We start from the raw sequence: 17,745 nt of genomic DNA on the forward strand, positions 1-17,745 counted from the left end.
GGTTTTTAAATTACATTTAGCGGTCTTAAATCAACGATAAAGGACCGCAAATTGAAAACAGAGTAGCTTTATCTTCTAAATCCTGTCAGAGAGCTTTGATCATCAAGTGGATGTCAGATCCAAGTACAAGGGCACTGATGTGTGAGTTGTACTCGTTGTATTCCAAGTCCGTCCTTCCACAGAGATAAATGTTTGCGGCAACCGCCCTCTTTCAATAGGATATTTAACTAGCTTATTTCACTGTACCACATTTCAACACCGTATGGTTTAATATTTATTTCAATGTGTCCTGTTTATTGAAAGTATGTGTTTTACACACCGGCTACATGCGAGACATAAGGTTAACTGTCAACATTAGTATACCCAGTCTTGGCGAGAACTCGCATTGTTACCCTCAAGGCGTTGCCGAATTCTGAACAGTGTGAGCAAATAGTCCTGATTATGAACTGACATGGCGGCCTCAAAACTATGCATTCTGTTAGGGCTTTACAGAAAATCTTCAGACAGTACATCATATTTTCTAACGTGTTTTTTTCAGGAATACTGTTTTGGAATATGTGAATACGCCATGGGACAATAGTTCAGGTATGGTATTATTACAGTGTTGATATATGCAATAAACAAGCTCACTGAAATCTGATATTTTCTTCACATAATAATAACGAGGGTACTTTTAGTTGAAAGTTTTACCGCGCAATACTCCACACCACAAAGGGGCATGCTCAAAGCGTGCACAGACACTACAACATTATTACCCCGGATAACCGAAGCTGCCTGTTTGACGCTAGAAGGTTATAGTCACATGACTTTATCCCACCGGGTACCCATTTTCTGCTTGGTGAACAGAGGCAATTTTTATCAACCTCTCTCTCCTAAGGTGAGACCACATGTATCACATGTGTTTCGTTGTGGGGCACGACTGAAGTTCTACAAACACTCCGGAGTCAAGCTGCAAAACACAGTCACCCATCCATGGACTCTCCCAACTCAGCGTTGCTTTGCTACAACTGATTTGTGATCTGGCCCAGATTTCTCGAAACAAACTTAAGTCTGAGGTTTAACTTAAGTAATAGTTTTAACTCTAATTTGAGAAAATGCATTCCCCAGAATGAGCTGCAGTTGATATTAACCTCAAACATAGTAGACAATTAGAGTTTGGTGGATAGATTACTTAAGTTGTTTGGAGTTTTTATTTGAAAAATGCAGTTGAGTTAAAAGTTCAGTTGTTTCAAATTGTCAAATTCAGTTTGAAATTTAAGTAAAAACTTAAGTCTGTTTCGAGAAATCGGGGCCTGAGCTCTATGCACAGGACCACGTGCCACCATTCAATAACATGTATTGTATGTGATTCATCAATACAGGTATTCAGACTGGATACAATCTGAACGAATATCACACAAATGTGATAAATGCACTGTTCCTTATTTTCGTTATTCACCCCCAGTGATGCAGGAAAACGTGCTCTACTTCCGGTCATCTGACGTCCTGTCCCCCCGACCCTCCCAGCGTGTCTCCCCCCACCAACACAGGCATAGATTCACTTGTACTTCCCTGCATAATTTATTTTATACGTAATAAACCTTCTTCTTTCAGTAATGTGCAGTTTATACTACATTTCCCAGATATTTATGTATTTCTTCACATTGAGTCTCAACGACGGTGGTCCTGTCCTATTCAGATCATTAGATATAATTATCTGTGTAATATCTATATCTGTAGGAGACATTTTTGTTAACACACAAAAGGGATTTTTATAACTCAATTTTTATTTAACAATTTTCATCTATTTGCTGTTTATAACTTGTGAAAATTACCGCACATATTTGCAGTCATATTACTTAATCAGAATGTGTGTGCAGAGACGCCCACAGCTGTTAGGATTTACAGGAAAAGTGGGTGCAAAACCACGACTATGAATATTAAAGACCTGTGTCTAAGTGTAACTTGGTTGAACATAAAATTTCATTTAAAAAAAAGCCATTGGTTATGTTTTTTAATTAACTAAAATCAGTAATTCAGGGCATTCATATAACGTTTAGACCTGTTTGTGAAAAAACAAATAATTATTTGTTTATAAAACGCATTCGATTAAAGTCAGCACCAAGCATATTTATGTCATTATCATTACTGGTTAGAATGTGGCATTCAAGTAGCCTAATACCTTATGGGGACAATCCATACTACTGGCTGGCAAACTTATACTATGACATCACAGTCTGTGATGTGACCCCCACTTGTTTGTGACGTCACACAACCACGTTCTACTTGTGTTTACCACACCGAGTGTCTCAAGGAGCCGTATGAATCCATCGCGCGAAGTTTTGACAGAATGATGTCAGATTCACGTCTGCTTGTTTACATCATGTGACAGTCACGTGGTATAAAGTTTCGCCTCCAAACCGTAAGAGTGCTTTAAATTCTAAATATAGCAGAGGGAATCCCCTCTTTACGACCAATGTCAGCTCTAAGAGTTACGCTCTAAGAGTTTCCTTTTCCTCTTAGCTAAGAGTTACGCTCAGAGTCATTATAACTACACTTTTAAGTGAAACTCTTAGCTGAGAATTTTCTTAACGACTTAAGAGTATTCTTAAGAAATTTATGAGAATGTTTATAAATACGCCCCCAGATGCAGTTCACTCGCACAAGTAATGGTTTGTAACAGTACAAATTGAAAAGCCCTTACATGTTTGACATGCGATCTCGATTGATTCTATTTCATTTTAATCCTTTTGAACTAGCGTGGCTCTTGTCTCTCACACCAGGCTGGCAGGCCGTGGTGTAACTGGGCTACCGTTCAAACCGGCGTTACTTCCACCTCACTAACTCATCTTCACTTACTCCATAAACATTCAGGTCTCCCCGCAGAAATATTTTAATTGCGTAAGCGTCTTCTTTCTTTGAGGGCCGCCGGGGTAGCTTAGTGGTTAAAGCTTTCGTTTGTCACGCCGAAGACCCGGTGTTCGATTCCCCGCATAGGTCAATGTGTGAAGTACGTTTCTGGTGTCCCCCGCTGTGATATTACTGGAAGCGGCGTAATACCTAACACGCTCACTCACTTTCTTTTGGTGTATCTTTTTACTATATTTCCAGGATTATATGCGCAAATATACAAGCCCATGAGCGCCTCTGAGCAGCGTGTGTCAACCAGTGATGTATTCGTGGATGAGTACGCCAGACCTTGCAAGATACCTCGAGTTCAACATATGTCATGAGTCCGATGAAATACACTCGGCTATTTCCTTGGAAACATACTCAAATTCATCTACATTGTATTCCCTTACACAGTAACACTGTACTGACAGATTGAAATTTAATTATAGAAGTTTTGTGAACGTATTTATTGATATATTTGTTTATTATTTTACGAAAAAGATACAGATGAAATGTTTTAAATCACTTTTATGTATGTGTTCAACCGCCTGCATATCAGTTCAGCCTCCACGGAAGTGGGCGATGGGGTGACCTAGTGGTACTGGCGGTCTCTCGTCACGCCGAAGGTCCGGTTCTATTCCCCACATGGGTACAATGTTAGAAGCCCATTTCTGGTGCCCCCGCCGTGATATTGCTGGAATATTGCTAAACGCGGCGTAAAACTAATTTCACTCTCTCCACCGAAGTATTGAGAGTGTGATCATATGCTCAGATATATGTTTTACAAATACTCGATAGTTAGTGTTTCTGTGTCATATATCAATCCCCATTGTACATGTGTCCTCTATAGAAATGTGTATGCTACCATATAGTGTTCATGTTATACGCCGTTATGTGAATTCCTTGCAGATACGTTTTGGGTAATTACGGAAAGGAAGATATAGTTTGACAAGTAATGTGTTCCAGTTCTCTAACATGTCAGCTGTAGACGACTAACGGGATCATCGTCAACAGTCATCGTATCTCACTGTAGATAGATGCCCATCGCATCTCACTGTAGATAGATGCCCATCGCATCTCACTGTAGATAGATGCCCATCGTATCTCACTGTAGGTAGATGCCCATCGTATCTCACTGTAGGTAGATGCCCATCGTATCTCACTGTAGATAGATGCCCATCGTATCTCACTGTAGATAGATGCCCATCGTATCTCACTGTAGATAGATGCCCATCGTATCTCACTGTAGATAGATGCCCATCGTATCTCACTGTAGATAGATGCCCATCGTATGTCACTGTAGATAGATGCCCATCGTATCTCACTGTAGATAGATGCCCATCGTATGTCACTGTAGATAGATGCCCATCGTATCTCACTGTAGATAGATGCCCATCGTATCTCACTGTAGATAGATGCCCATCGTATCTCACTGTAGATAGATGCCCATCGTATCTCACTGTAGATAGATGCCCATCGTATCTCACTGTAGTGATCATATGCTCAGATTTTTGTTCATAACAAATACTCGATAGTTAGTGTTTCTGTGTCATATATCAATCACCATTGTACATGTGTCGTCACTGTATATGGAAATGTGTATGCTACCATATAGTGTTCATGTCAAACGCCGGTATGTAAATCCCTCGCAAATAACATGGTAATCAGTAGAGTATTTACAGAAAGTCGTATTTGTGATGGAATATTGCTGAGTGTGGCGTTAAACAACAAAGACAGGAGCAATCAGTTGTAGCGACTTGTTTATTGTGTTTCTCAGTTTAACCCTTAATATTGATGAAACAGATCAATATCGGCGTAACTACGCACGCCTTTACGCCTTCGTTTACTGATATTGAGTGAGTGAGTTAATATTTATCATCACATCGGCAATATTTCAGAGAACAATAAATAATCAGTAAAGATCAATAATATTAGAAGCTATAAAACTGTTTACGATGAAAAGTAAAACTACTAGTGTATCACAGATAGAGACACAAAACTAGCTTGTAACTAAAACTTTATAATGCAAGGCAACACAATATATAACCAGGCTGTAGATCGCCAACAACTGAAGGTTGATCCCAATATCAGGGACCATGGAGACTTACAGTGCCTTTGCTACCTACATGGACCTTAGTTGGATTTACACCACCCCTTCAGCCGCTGGCGATTGTAGGAAATATTTAGCCGAAATTTAATGTAACAAAAATACTACGTTAAAAAAATATGGTAAGCTCAAATTTAACTTTGAAAGTTTTGGGACTTACGTTACTGATATTGAGAGAGCCCAGCTTATAAGGGAGGTAACTCGTGAAAGAATGTTGATGCGCACTTGAAATAGACCTCTCATCTGTTCATGGCAGTGGTGACTGGAAATACCGATAGGGTATTCAAAATGTCGGTATCCCTTTGAAGGTTAAACATCATTATTCGAACTGTGCGCGTGAGTGCGTGCGTGCGTGCATGTGAGTATTGACTGCCGGCCAGACAATCTGGTGTTTGACAGCATGGTCTATCAACGCAACAGAATGAACTTCAGATCCCGTTAGTCGCCTTTCATGTTACCACATAGGAATGGTTTATAAATCTGCTCCCAAGGGAAGCAACTCTGCAATAAGAATTGTGTTGCATGAGACGATTAGCCAGCCATGTGTGTCTGTCCCAGGTTACACACCACCAAATGTTTTCCCACAGACTTCTATAGTAACCTTATAATTTTTTTAAAAAATAGACAGGCTATCAACAGCCATTCCATATACACATGGGTACACTCTGGCCTTTAAACTACCATAAAAACACAATATCTGGCCAACTTGTCCGGCTCGTTTTGCGAGCACAGGAAGCGGAACACATCGACCCCAGTTTCGCACCAAATGTCACCTACTGGAAAATATCTGTACACACAATAAGCATAAGTGATGGTGATAAAAATGACAGCACAACATATTATAAATTGTGGTCAGTTTTAATTACTGGTTGGATGTGCTTTTGAAAAACAAACATCTCACACTATTTCATCTAATCACAGCTGTCACATGTCTCTGTCTCTCTTGACTTGTTTACATACGGACCGGCTCAACGAGCAAGCGATACTGATTTAGTGTAGTGTAACCTCCCAGGAGTAGTGTTTGTGTATCAAGTCAGCCATGCTTACAAAGCTCACCGTTGTTGCTGTGAATACAGCTAAAGAACGTAGTTAAGCACCCCCTGACATATCTCACGATTGAATGAGCCCCGATCTTATCCCTCTGGAGCATATCTGGGACATTATTGGTCGTCGCGTTTAACAATGGGAACCTCCTGTACAGAACCTGGCCCAACTAGAAGCTGCTTTACACGAGGAGTGGCGTAGACTGCCCCTTTAGAGGATCAGGGGGCTGACAGTGGTATGAGGAGGAGAAGTGCAAATTGCACTCGATATTGACCTTGAATCGTGTAAGACACACAATATGACATTTTGAATATTGACATTCACCAATAAATTCAACATTAAACATTCCAGGGTCATACTTGTAGACATTGTTTTGTATGAAAATGATTGGGCTTTTTTTTAATGAGCAATTATCATCATAAATCAACATGGATTCCAATCATTTTGTCGTTTTTCAGGGTCATACGGTTCAGAAAAACTCATGTTTTTCCATCGTGGTCACCTCGAGAAATTTTACGTACGTGTTGAAAACCTTTCATTGCAATAATACAAGGGTGTATAGAAACAAGATCAGCCGCAGCACTGCTTTATTTCACAAACCACGTTGAATAACCGGCTAAAGTTCACCTAGAAATGTACTTCCTACAGAATTCAGCTTGAAACCATCAAATGACAAAGGAATGTTATAAATGAATAATTGGCTTGATTCAATCGTCATATCGTCAACCTTAATGATATTTTAAACTTTTATCTAGGTGACACAGGGAAAATGTGGGAAAACAACGACCATAATGTTTGTTTCTTACTCTCTTATGAAAATTAAATATTGAACTCGATGAACCGGTGACCTAACGGACCATAACAACATAGTAAGGTCAATTCAAGCATACAGTTGTCATTTAAATTACAAGTGTATCACACAATTGGTGTCGTCGTTGTAACGTCTCTTGGTCAATAAATATGATGAATGTGAAAAATGAACTGTCTTCTTATACTTAAACAAATGCCATACAGCACCTCTCGGCATGAATCGCTGTTCCTCAAGTCAGCGCGACATATATTGACCATACAAATTGTCATGATGTACTTTCTCGCTCTTTGGATAAAAGACAAATGAAAGGGCGACAGTGCGACAAATGGCCAAAAGGTCGCACCTTTTAACACTTTTGCATGTGTTTTTAAGGACGACAACGAGGCAATGTACCTTCTAGGATTCCATAGTAAAGTGTGGTCAGAAGAAAACATGAATCTTCATGAAAATAATTATATTCTTATTTGTGAATCAAGGTACTGAACCGATAAAATTTTGTTTCAACAACTTTAGACATGTATGTAGAACCAATGGACGCTAAAAATGTTTTTTGAAGATACTTTACGAGAAATACCAGTATAATGACTGGATGGTCTGGCTCAGATTCGGTTATTTACAAACCTCCCTCATAAAGCTGGACTGCTGCGGTGATAAACAAACAAATCAAATATAGGTCTTCAGCAGGGTACGGTAAGGAGACTGAATCCTGGCCCCGACTTCTCGAAACAAACTTAAGTTAATGTTTTTACTGAAATGTGAGAAAACTCAACAAAAACCATTTGTCAGAATAAACTGAAATCGTTATTTTACTCGAACATAGCAGACAATTTAAGTTTAGTAGACGGGTTACTTGAGTTGATTTGGCTTTTCTTCGTTGATCGATGCTCATGATGTCATCCACTGGATTAATTAAGGATCACCGTCATTAAGCTGGAATATTGCCAAGTGCGGTGTTAAACAAAGAAAAGAAAATATATACAAAAAGCAAACTGCGCGCCATTCACTTCACGAGAAACATCGAGGGTGCTCTCTCCTTATCCAGAGACCACGCTCCATTCACTTCACGAGAAACATCGAGAGTGCTCTCCCCTTATCCAGAGACCACGCTCCATTCACTTCACGAGAAACATCGAGGGTGCTCTCCCCTTATCCAGAGACCACGCGCCATTCACTTCACGAGAAACATCGAAGGTGCTCTCCCCTTATCCAGAGACCACGCGCCATTCACTTCACGAGAAACATCGAGGGTGCTCTCCCCTTATCAAGAGACCACGCGCCATTCACTTCACGAGAAACATCGAAGGCGCTCTCCCCTTATCCAGAGACCAGTGGTCTCTCCTTTTCGAGTGCTTGAGAATGCTAGAGTCCAACTAAAATCGACCCGAGTACTTGAATACTTTTGAAGACTTACAATCTGTTCAACCCAGTTAACTGACTTACATAAAACTTCAACCCTATTACACGTCTCAGTCTGTACTGCAGCCCTATTGAACACTGGCATACAATTGAACAACCGACTGCTTTCACAGCTGAATGGAAGTGTAGGGTAGGCTCAGCACCACACCACCGTATAGGTTTTAGGATGACAGCTTGTTGTGTTGTGAAAGGGTCTCACTGAATGTGTACCCTTGCTAATTCATCTCTCTTTAAGGCAGGGTCAGCTTTAATACCTGCATGTCCTACATATGAAGGACCCAAACATGGCCACAACGCAGAGACAGGAGATATACTTGTTCCTGTCTGACTACCTTCTGCAGTAACTGATTATCTATGACAAACTGCAGTTTCCGCGCTGAGTGTCCCAGTGTAGGGAATGGGTAATTTATACATGTTGTTGTTGGTGATGGGGTGTCGTGTGACCGTACTTGTCAACGGTGAGTAACTACCAAGTCATAATTTATGTATTACATTTGCAATAATATGTTCCTTGTTTTTAAAAACTTAGATTCGTAAACAGGGACGTGGATGTAGATTCTTCTTACAATCGGTCACAAATAGCTGGTCAGAATACAGATAAATATTGCAACATGACACCTGTGTGGCTGTTATAACACTACATTTATTTCATAAACCAGATCTGTATAAAACTGTTCACTGGTGCGGGTTGTCCGGTCATTTCCTGTAACGCCTTCCGTGTCTGTTGATTCCAATACCGTAATCGCCATTCACGCCCTGGTGGGTTTCGCTAAAGTGGTAAAGTGCCTTGTATTGTTTATAGTTTTCCAACCACACAAAACTTCCTGCTATCTGACTCAAGTGCTCAGTCAGTTACTTTGATCAGTTCTTAATTGGTGTCAATCATTGATCAGTAACGGGTTGATGCCATTGCAGAATTCAATAATTGTCCTGTGACGGACTGATGTCATTGTTGAAGTCAATCATTGACCTGTGACGGACTGATGTTATTGAAGAAGTCAATCCTTGACCTGTAACGGGTTGATGTCATTGTAGAAGTCAGTCATTGACCCGTGACGGACTGATGTTATTGAAGAAGTCAATCCTTGACCTGTAACGGGCTGATGTAATTGTAGTAGTCAATCCTTGACCTGAGACGGACTGATTCTATTGTAGTAGTCAATCATTGACCTGAGACGGACTGATGCTATTGTAGTAGTCAGTCATTGACCTGAGACGGACTGATGCTATTGTAGTAGTCAATCATTGACCTGTAACCGGCTGATGTTATTGAAGTAGTCAATCATTGACCTGAGACGGACTGATACTATTGTAGTAGTCAATCATTGACCTGTAACCGGCTGATGTCATTGAAGTAGTCAATCATTGACCTGAGACTGACTGATGCTATTGTAGTAGTCAATCATTCACCTGTAAGCGGCTGATGTCATTGTAGTAGTCAATCGTTGACCTGAGACGGACTGATGCTATTGTAGAAGTCAATCATAGACCTGTGACGGACTGATGCCATTGTGTAAGTCAATTACTGACCTGTGACGGACTGATGCCATTGTAGAAGTCAATCACTGACCTGTGACTGACTGATTTCATAGTAGAAGTCAATCATTGACCAGTAACGAGGTGATGTCATTGTAGAAGTCAATCACTGACCTGTGACGGACTGATGCCATTGTAGAATTCAATCATTGACCTGTGACGGACTGATGCCATTGTAGAAGTCAATTACTGATCTGTGACGGACTGATGTCCAAGAAAAAGTCAATCATTGACCTGTAACGGGCAGTAACATTGGCAAGTAGCTACTACTGCAGTTTTAGTAATAATACAAAGCACGTTTCATGAAAAATTTGTGCTAACTAATGTTGACACAACTAATGTTGAACAGGTTGCCGTTGTAATGTTGATGTAACGTAGGAAGCACTGACCCCAAACACTAACAGGACAAGAGACATACAGCTCGTCTTGATTATAGTGCGATGTGTTTATTGGGCTATTTCATATGGAGCGAAAGCTTGATTATTACTGAAACCTTACGTTCAACATCAAATTACCGGTCGTAGATTTGAAAAAAAGTAATAATATACTAACCACTAAATATAACGGGAAAATACACGTTAAACGTAATACCAGTCAATTTAGTACACATCTAACTGTTCCCAGGTACTCTACGACTGACGTCATTCCCTGCCACGGCAACAGAAGGCAACCTGTACACACTGGTGTGTACCAGCAGCAGTGTAACAGTACCACAGAGAACCTGGTACTTGGAGACTGCTGCCGTCCTGGAGACACACCACTCAAACACTAGTACTAGGTGCGATACTGTTGTACTCAATGTTGGAGTGGTTGATACGTACCTGGCAGGACGTGTTGATGCTATGACCTGTCGTGTCTTCCAGCACAATGTGACCCTACGGATAAACTCTACAATAGACAATGGAACTGTGTGGTGGTGTAAGGATAAAACTACAGATGAAACTAGCAATACTGTGACAATAGGTAAGTAGATATTGTCAGGTACTGTACTTTCTGCTGTAGACAATGGAACTGTGTGGTGGTGTAAGGATAAAACTACAGCTGAAACTAGCAATACTTTGACAATAGGTGAGTCGATATTGTCAGGTACCGTAGAATGTCCAGTAGACGATGGAACTGCACAGTCGTGTAACGATACAATTCGTTGACAATAGGTAAGTAGATATTGTCTGGTACTGTACTCTCTCCTGTAGACGATGGAACTGCACAGTGGTGTAACGATACAATTCGTTGACAATAGGTAAGTAGATATTGTCAGGTACTGTACTTTCTCCTGTAGACGATGGAACTGTGTGGTGGTGTAAGGATAAAACTACAAATGAAACTAGCAATACTGTGACAATAGGTAAGTAGATATTGTCAGGTACTGTACATTCTCCTGTAGACAATGGAACTGTGTGGTGGTGTAAGGATAAAACTACAGATGAAACTAGCAATAATGTGACAATAGGTAAGTAGATATTGTCAGGTACTGTACTTTCTCCTGTAGACAATGGAACTGTGTGGTGGTGTAAGGATAAAACTACAGATGAAACTAGCAATACTGTGACAATAGGTAAGTAGATATTGTCAGGTACTGTACTTTCTCCTGTAGATAATGGAACTGTATGGCTGTGTAAGGATAAAATACTGATATCTTGAGACTTGTAAAGTGCATTTTGTACGAGGTCAGTTAATATTTTTTTACCAGATATAATAAATGAACCAGCAACTTCAACTTCATTCCTCCCCACTACTACAACGCCTACAACTACGTCACCTACAAGTACACCCCCTACAACTACATCGCCAACAACTACAACCGATGCAGCAACAGCGTCATCAACTGTCAGTGACACATATATAGGTAATGTAATATGTTTGCCTTGGTGGGCTGCTCTAAATGTCATCATGAACGTATTAAAGTCGATTAACATGCCGACGTTTGACATCATACCCCAACAGCATGGGTACATGTTCATACTTTCAACCACCAGTTTGTCGAGGAACCCTCGGGGATCCGGGTTATAAATTGGTCTTCAGCAACCCATGCTTATCGTAAGAGGCGACTAACGGGATCGGATGGTCAGGCTCGCTGACTTGATTGACACATGTCATCGTATTCCAATTGCGTAAATCGATGCTCATGATGTTGATCACTGGATATCAATGTTGATGATGCGGCGCTAAGCAACAGTGAAAACAAAAGTTTGTCGTGGAACAAACTCATGACGATTGAAACGCATCTTCGTCACGCTGAAGATCCCGGTCCGATATCCCGCCGTCAACTTCCGGAATATTGTGAAAAAGAAAAACAAACAAACCAAACCCACTCACTCACTCCTTGATGCATGTTAACTGGCCGATATTTCTGCTGTTGTTTTTTTTTTCTCAAGATGCCAATTACAAAGTCATATGATATCAACGCACTGCCAGACCCGTGAAGATCAGGGGAAGAATAGGTCTTCAGCAACCCATGTGCTTGCCACAAAAGGAGACTATGCTTGTCGTAAGAGGCGACTAACAGGATCGGGTGGTCAGGCTCGCTGACCTGGTTGACACATGTCATCGGCTCCTAATTGCGCAGATGGATACTCAAGCTGTTGATCACTGGAATGTCTGGTCCAGACCCGATTATTTACAGACTGCCGCCATATAGCTGAGTGCGGCGTAAAACTAAACTCACTCACTCACTCAACGCACTGTCACCAACAGCTGAAACATTGACGATCTCATTATTCGTTGTCCAGGATTTCAGGGAATAATTTCAACTACAAAGGCACTAAGCTGGTATATTCTCTTGCCGTCAGGAAAACACGTTTCTCTCGAAACGGGGATTTGTTTTCTGGATATGATAGACGAAATGCCCGGAGACAGATAATTCTCGTTTTACTGTTGTTATGTAACTTGATCTGTTGCAGGGAATCAGCAGTCCGTCATCTACATTGCCGTTGGCGTATGTGCTGCTGTTGTCGTTGTCATCGCCATTGTCATCTTCATCATCGTTGTTGTACTTTTAAGAAGAAGGAAAGCACAAGAAGAGAAACTAGGTAGATTAACATGATACATTGTGGTCAACCCTTTCCTTACGCTCTATTGGCACTGCCATAATACAACCACAGAAGTAGAGTGAGTGAGTGAGTTGAGTTTTACGCCGCGCTCATCAATATTCCAGCTATATGGCGGCGGTACAGAAGAGGAAATAATGTCCTGTGTAATACATATAAAAAGGTGGAGGACCCCAAACACGTTTCTACATGATATGTCTGGTCCTGTATTGAAATACTTTTCCAAACAGCAGGGGATCACAAGATATAAGTGTTCATGACAAAAGTCAAATTAAGTGATATGTATGTACACCAAACCACTTACTAAAGTTGTATAGCACGTACCACTCGTGTGGACACCACACTCTGGCTTGAGTGTATAATTCCTAGATTTTGCATTTTCAAGGCCGGTCGATTTATCTCTCTGGGGGGACATTATTTCTGCCATTCGCATTGTTTCTGCTAATTATGCAGTATTTTCTTGATTTTACTCACTGCCTATGAACGAGCGATGAACTAACGTTTTGTTTAGTTAAAGCTGTTCCCTTGTCACGAAGGGGACATGGGTTGATGTACTCTCTATGTTTCTTTATGTTCCCTGAGCCCGAAGTACATCAACCGGTGGACCTCAAGGGACCAGTGAACAACGTATTTAAGTCACCGAACACCTCAATGTTAATTTTGAACTGTTTAAAGCACGGGCATCGGGTCATAAGAAGGAGTACCAGAGTTCCCGTACATCATACGTGACTCAATTATTCGAGATAAAGAATTACTAACACTGAGAACCAAATGAATTCCCACAGTTCGACATTCCCAGCGGTTAACATAGAAAATGTTACTCGCTTGTAAGCGGGGTATATTGGAAAAAAGAACAGCTCTCAGCCAAACAGAGAGCGCCATCTATATGTGAGGTAAGATAAGGACTACTGGTATGACAGAGACTGACAGAAACCAGCCTGTAGTTCCCAGTGTATTCTATGTGCCAGTCATGAGCAGACTGGTGAACAGGTAACCCAATTCGTTCAATATTATCACACAGATATTACTGTAATGCATATCTCTTGTTAGGTTACAACAATTTTCCAAGTATCCCCTGCCGTTTGCGGAAGGGCCATTATGTATATGGCAAACTTACCAATCACCCTGGGAGAGATCCTTTAACTGAGTGTTGGGATTCTTTCCTTATAATGTGTATATATGATATCACCTTTTTAATGTATGTTTCCAGATTTTGATGAGCCAAAGGACAAAACAACGAGTGCTCCTAGCACCATCTCTCGCCCAGTGATGTTGGAAGACTTGGAATACGCCCGACCCTACCAGACACCGCGAGTTCAACATTAGCCATAAGCCTGGATGAGTAACACACGGGGATGCTCTGTGACGCAGTTCAAGAGGACTCTAAGATTGGAATTATTGTACGCCTTCATTTAGTCTCGCTGTGATAAACAAATGAAATGTCATTGGACCCATTATACTATACTGCTATGCTCTCACCATGGATCCGTGCCAACAATAGTAGATGACTTGCTTTAAAACGTGAGGTAGTATCTGACTACATTGATGATATGTGAAGGGTGGCGCCCACAATGTGTTTCATTATAAGTTGTTTATTGGTCACTAGGGGTGGGTATTGCAGAGAATTCTCATATTGCGATATATTGCGATGCGAAAGCATGTACTGCGATATGTATTGCAATATATTGCATGAAGTTATTTTCTACAAAAACTACTTATAATCGAGTTATTTCTTGATTTATAGAGCAAAAACACAACAACAAATTAAGCTTTAATAACAACTTTTAATCATGATAAAATAAACATGTGAATAATATTTGGCACAAATGAAACAAGGACATATCCGAACATTTCCGAGTGTTACGAAGTTTTCCGAATGCAAGTCAAAATACCGGTTTCGATCAGCGTATTGCAATACGTATCGTTTTCACGTCTGAACCGGTAAATACCCGTAAACCAGTTTATTGCGCAGCCCTATTGGTCACGAGGGGGACATGGGTTGATGTACCAGAACGGCGAGGGGAACATAAACAAACATAGAGGGTACATCAACCCATGGGCCCTGAGGGACCAGTGAACAACGTGTTTATCTTACCAAACACCTCAATGTTAATTTTGAATTGTTTGAAGCACAGGTATCAGATCGCAATAAGGGGTACCAGAGTTATGAAATTAGCCAATGACGACAACAACCAAAACACTACTAACACGAAGTACCACAGTTCGGCATTCAGCGATCATCCTGTGTGTATGTGTCCGCGTAAGTGCGTGTGCTTACGTGCCCATGACTCTGTTTAATAAATACTCTATCATATGTCCAGGTCTCTATGTCATGGCTTTTGTTTAGTTTTAGTAGTTTTTAGTTCGTTTAAGCTTCACTGATACTGTAATAGTGTAATTAACATTATGTTGAACGTTTCGATGAATATTCATGAGTACATGAAATTCGTAGTGAATGATATGACAATATATTAACGAGAGTGATAATATCTCCCTGGTAATAAGGTCAAGTCATGAAGTCAGGGTGTGACTGCGTGATTTTTTAATCTCGAAAAAGAATTGTACAAAAACTCAAATTCTTACATTAAGGTAGACTGTTGCCAAATAATGAATTACAAATGTCGGTATCACTCAAACGAAACGTAGCTTGAGACAAAGAAAGAGGTAAATTTAATTCGCTTTCATAAATAATAACATTAATAACTTATTGTAGTTATTTTCGTTGTTTTCATTAACGCCTATGCTCGGCGTGTCTCAGGGTGATCTGGATAAATTAATACTAAAAGCGGCGTACAAACTCACTCACTCACTCACGAGGCTATGGAGTTACTGAAAGTAAAAAGTTTAATTTTCAACCTTGCTGAACTAGGCTGGAAAAATGGAGTTATATTTCGGCTGAACTAACAAGTTCGTGCAAAACCCAATCCAAATCGAGAAACGAAGTTCGAAAACAGCATAGCTACTGTCGAACAGTTCCGGATTTGACAAGCCCGCCAACTGGGCCTCCGCTAAGACTCGGAAATGTTCTCAGGTATCCAATCAACACGGTGAAGTTATCATATGCACTTCACCAGGTAAGACTGTTTTCTCACGATGAGGATATTCATTACAGAAGACTTGACTGGAAGGCGCCATCTTGTTTGAGGCAAATGCATAAAAAGGTTGGTTGGTTGAATTGTTGTTCACACTCTCAGTAATAGTCCAACTATTTGGCGGCGGCATATAAGGGACCGTTCATTAGCTATGGCTGTTGGTGGGGGGTTGGGGTTTAATGAGGATTTGTATGGAGAAGCATGTATAATGTGAATGCCTCCCCCCAATCTATGCACAAAGTAAGTCCCCCGCATGTAATGTTCTAAATCAATGACCCCCCCACCCTCCCCATAATTTTGATGCAAATACTTCTAATGTTTTAATGTACAAAATTGCTAACCACAAACACACACCACCCCCACCCCCACCCCCACCCATCCCCGTGCTGGTGTACAAACTTGATACATTTATGACCTCCCCTCCTCCCCACAACAAAGCTGGTGAACACCCCAACCTCCCACCCCTTTAAAATCATCATCACACCCTCCTAAGCCATTAATTATGAACGGTCCCTAATCGTGTCTGGACCAAACAATCCAGTGATCAGCGAGCCTGACAAGTCGATCCCGTTAGTCGCCTTTTGCGATAAGACAAATTCTAACCCGGATCTTCACGGGTGATTTGACAGTGGAATCTGATAGGTCAGCTGAAGGGATTTTACATGGAAGGTATATATAAGTATATACTTATACACCTGCCAGCCACGTGAAGGGTGACTCGTCACAGCTCGGTTCACTCTCTATTGGGCAACAGGTATGACAATGCTACGCTCTCATATTTAGGGACGGTTCATACGTTATGGCTAGGGTAGAGTGTGTGTGTGTGTGTGTGTGTGTGAGAGAGCGAGAGAGAGAGAGAGAGAGAGAGAGAGAGAGAGAGAGAGAGAGTGTGTGTGTGTGTTTTGGTTTTGTTTTTTGTATTTATTTTTTGGGGTGCGGGGTGGGGGTTTGAATCTAAGGTGGGTTTCACCTATTTTGTACACACATGAACTAGGGGGTCGTCATTGATTTTGTACATGACATAAATCTTTCGGGGGGACAACAGTTTCTTTCCTTTTTGAGATTGTTTGGGTCAACCCAAATATTTTGTATAACCTCCGAGTGCACGGGGTCCCAAGATGAAAATATTTCAGGTTGGATAAGTGAGCGAGTGAGATATATAAATGTAAAACTAGTAATATAAACTAAAACATTTTAACTATGCATGACAATACAATATAAAAACAGGCTATAGATTGCCAACAACTGAAGGTGGATCACCATACTAGGGACCGTGGGACTTTTGCTACCTGCATGGACCTTAGCTGGATTTATACCATCCCTTCAGCTGTCAGCAATTTTTGACGGTCTACCATGATATTAAAATAGCATATATCCTGCAGTCAAAATCATAGTAAGTTTAATTTGCTTTAAATGTTTTGGGACTTACGTACCCTCTCAGGGGAATAATAAATGGTTGGATAAGTGAGTGAAACATCGACGTTTTGGCTGGTTGTTCTAAGGGAAGCAGCTCCAACCAACCAGGCGCAGTTGTGTAGCTTAGTACTTGAAGCGTTGAAGATCCGCGTTCAATTCCACACATGGGCACAATGCGTGAAGCCCATTTCATGTGTCCCCCGACGTGATATTGCTGGAATGTTGCTAAAAGCGGCGTAAAGCAATACTCACGCACTCAGTCACTCCTACCACAAATATATCAACAGCCTCTGTGTATGTCCCTGGAGAGTTACGCAGTTGCTGATAGGACGTACACAATCTGTATATCGACTCAACCCTGCTTATGCAACTCGGCTGTGCTCCTGTCAAGCATGCGGAAACAGG

The 17,745-nt window shown here is 41.0% G+C and overlaps 1 long non-coding RNA gene across 1 annotated transcript; it reads left to right on the forward strand.

Moving 5' to 3' along the window:
• Positions 1-112: 112 nt before the first annotated feature.
• LOC124265755 lies at positions 113-1,518 on the forward strand. Its single transcript, XR_006895527.1, has 3 exons — positions 113-141; positions 539-585; positions 1,445-1,518. It is a non-coding gene; the product is annotated as an uncharacterized LOC124265755 (long non-coding RNA).
• Positions 1,519-17,745: the final 16,227 nt, after the last annotated feature.

This window comes from Haliotis rubra, unplaced genomic scaffold (genome assembly GCF_003918875.1).
Source record: "Haliotis rubra isolate DU_JTF1 unplaced genomic scaffold, ASM391887v1 Scf992, whole genome shotgun sequence".
In the NCBI taxonomy this organism is placed as follows: Eukaryota; Metazoa; Mollusca; class Gastropoda; order Lepetellida; family Haliotidae; genus Haliotis; species Haliotis rubra.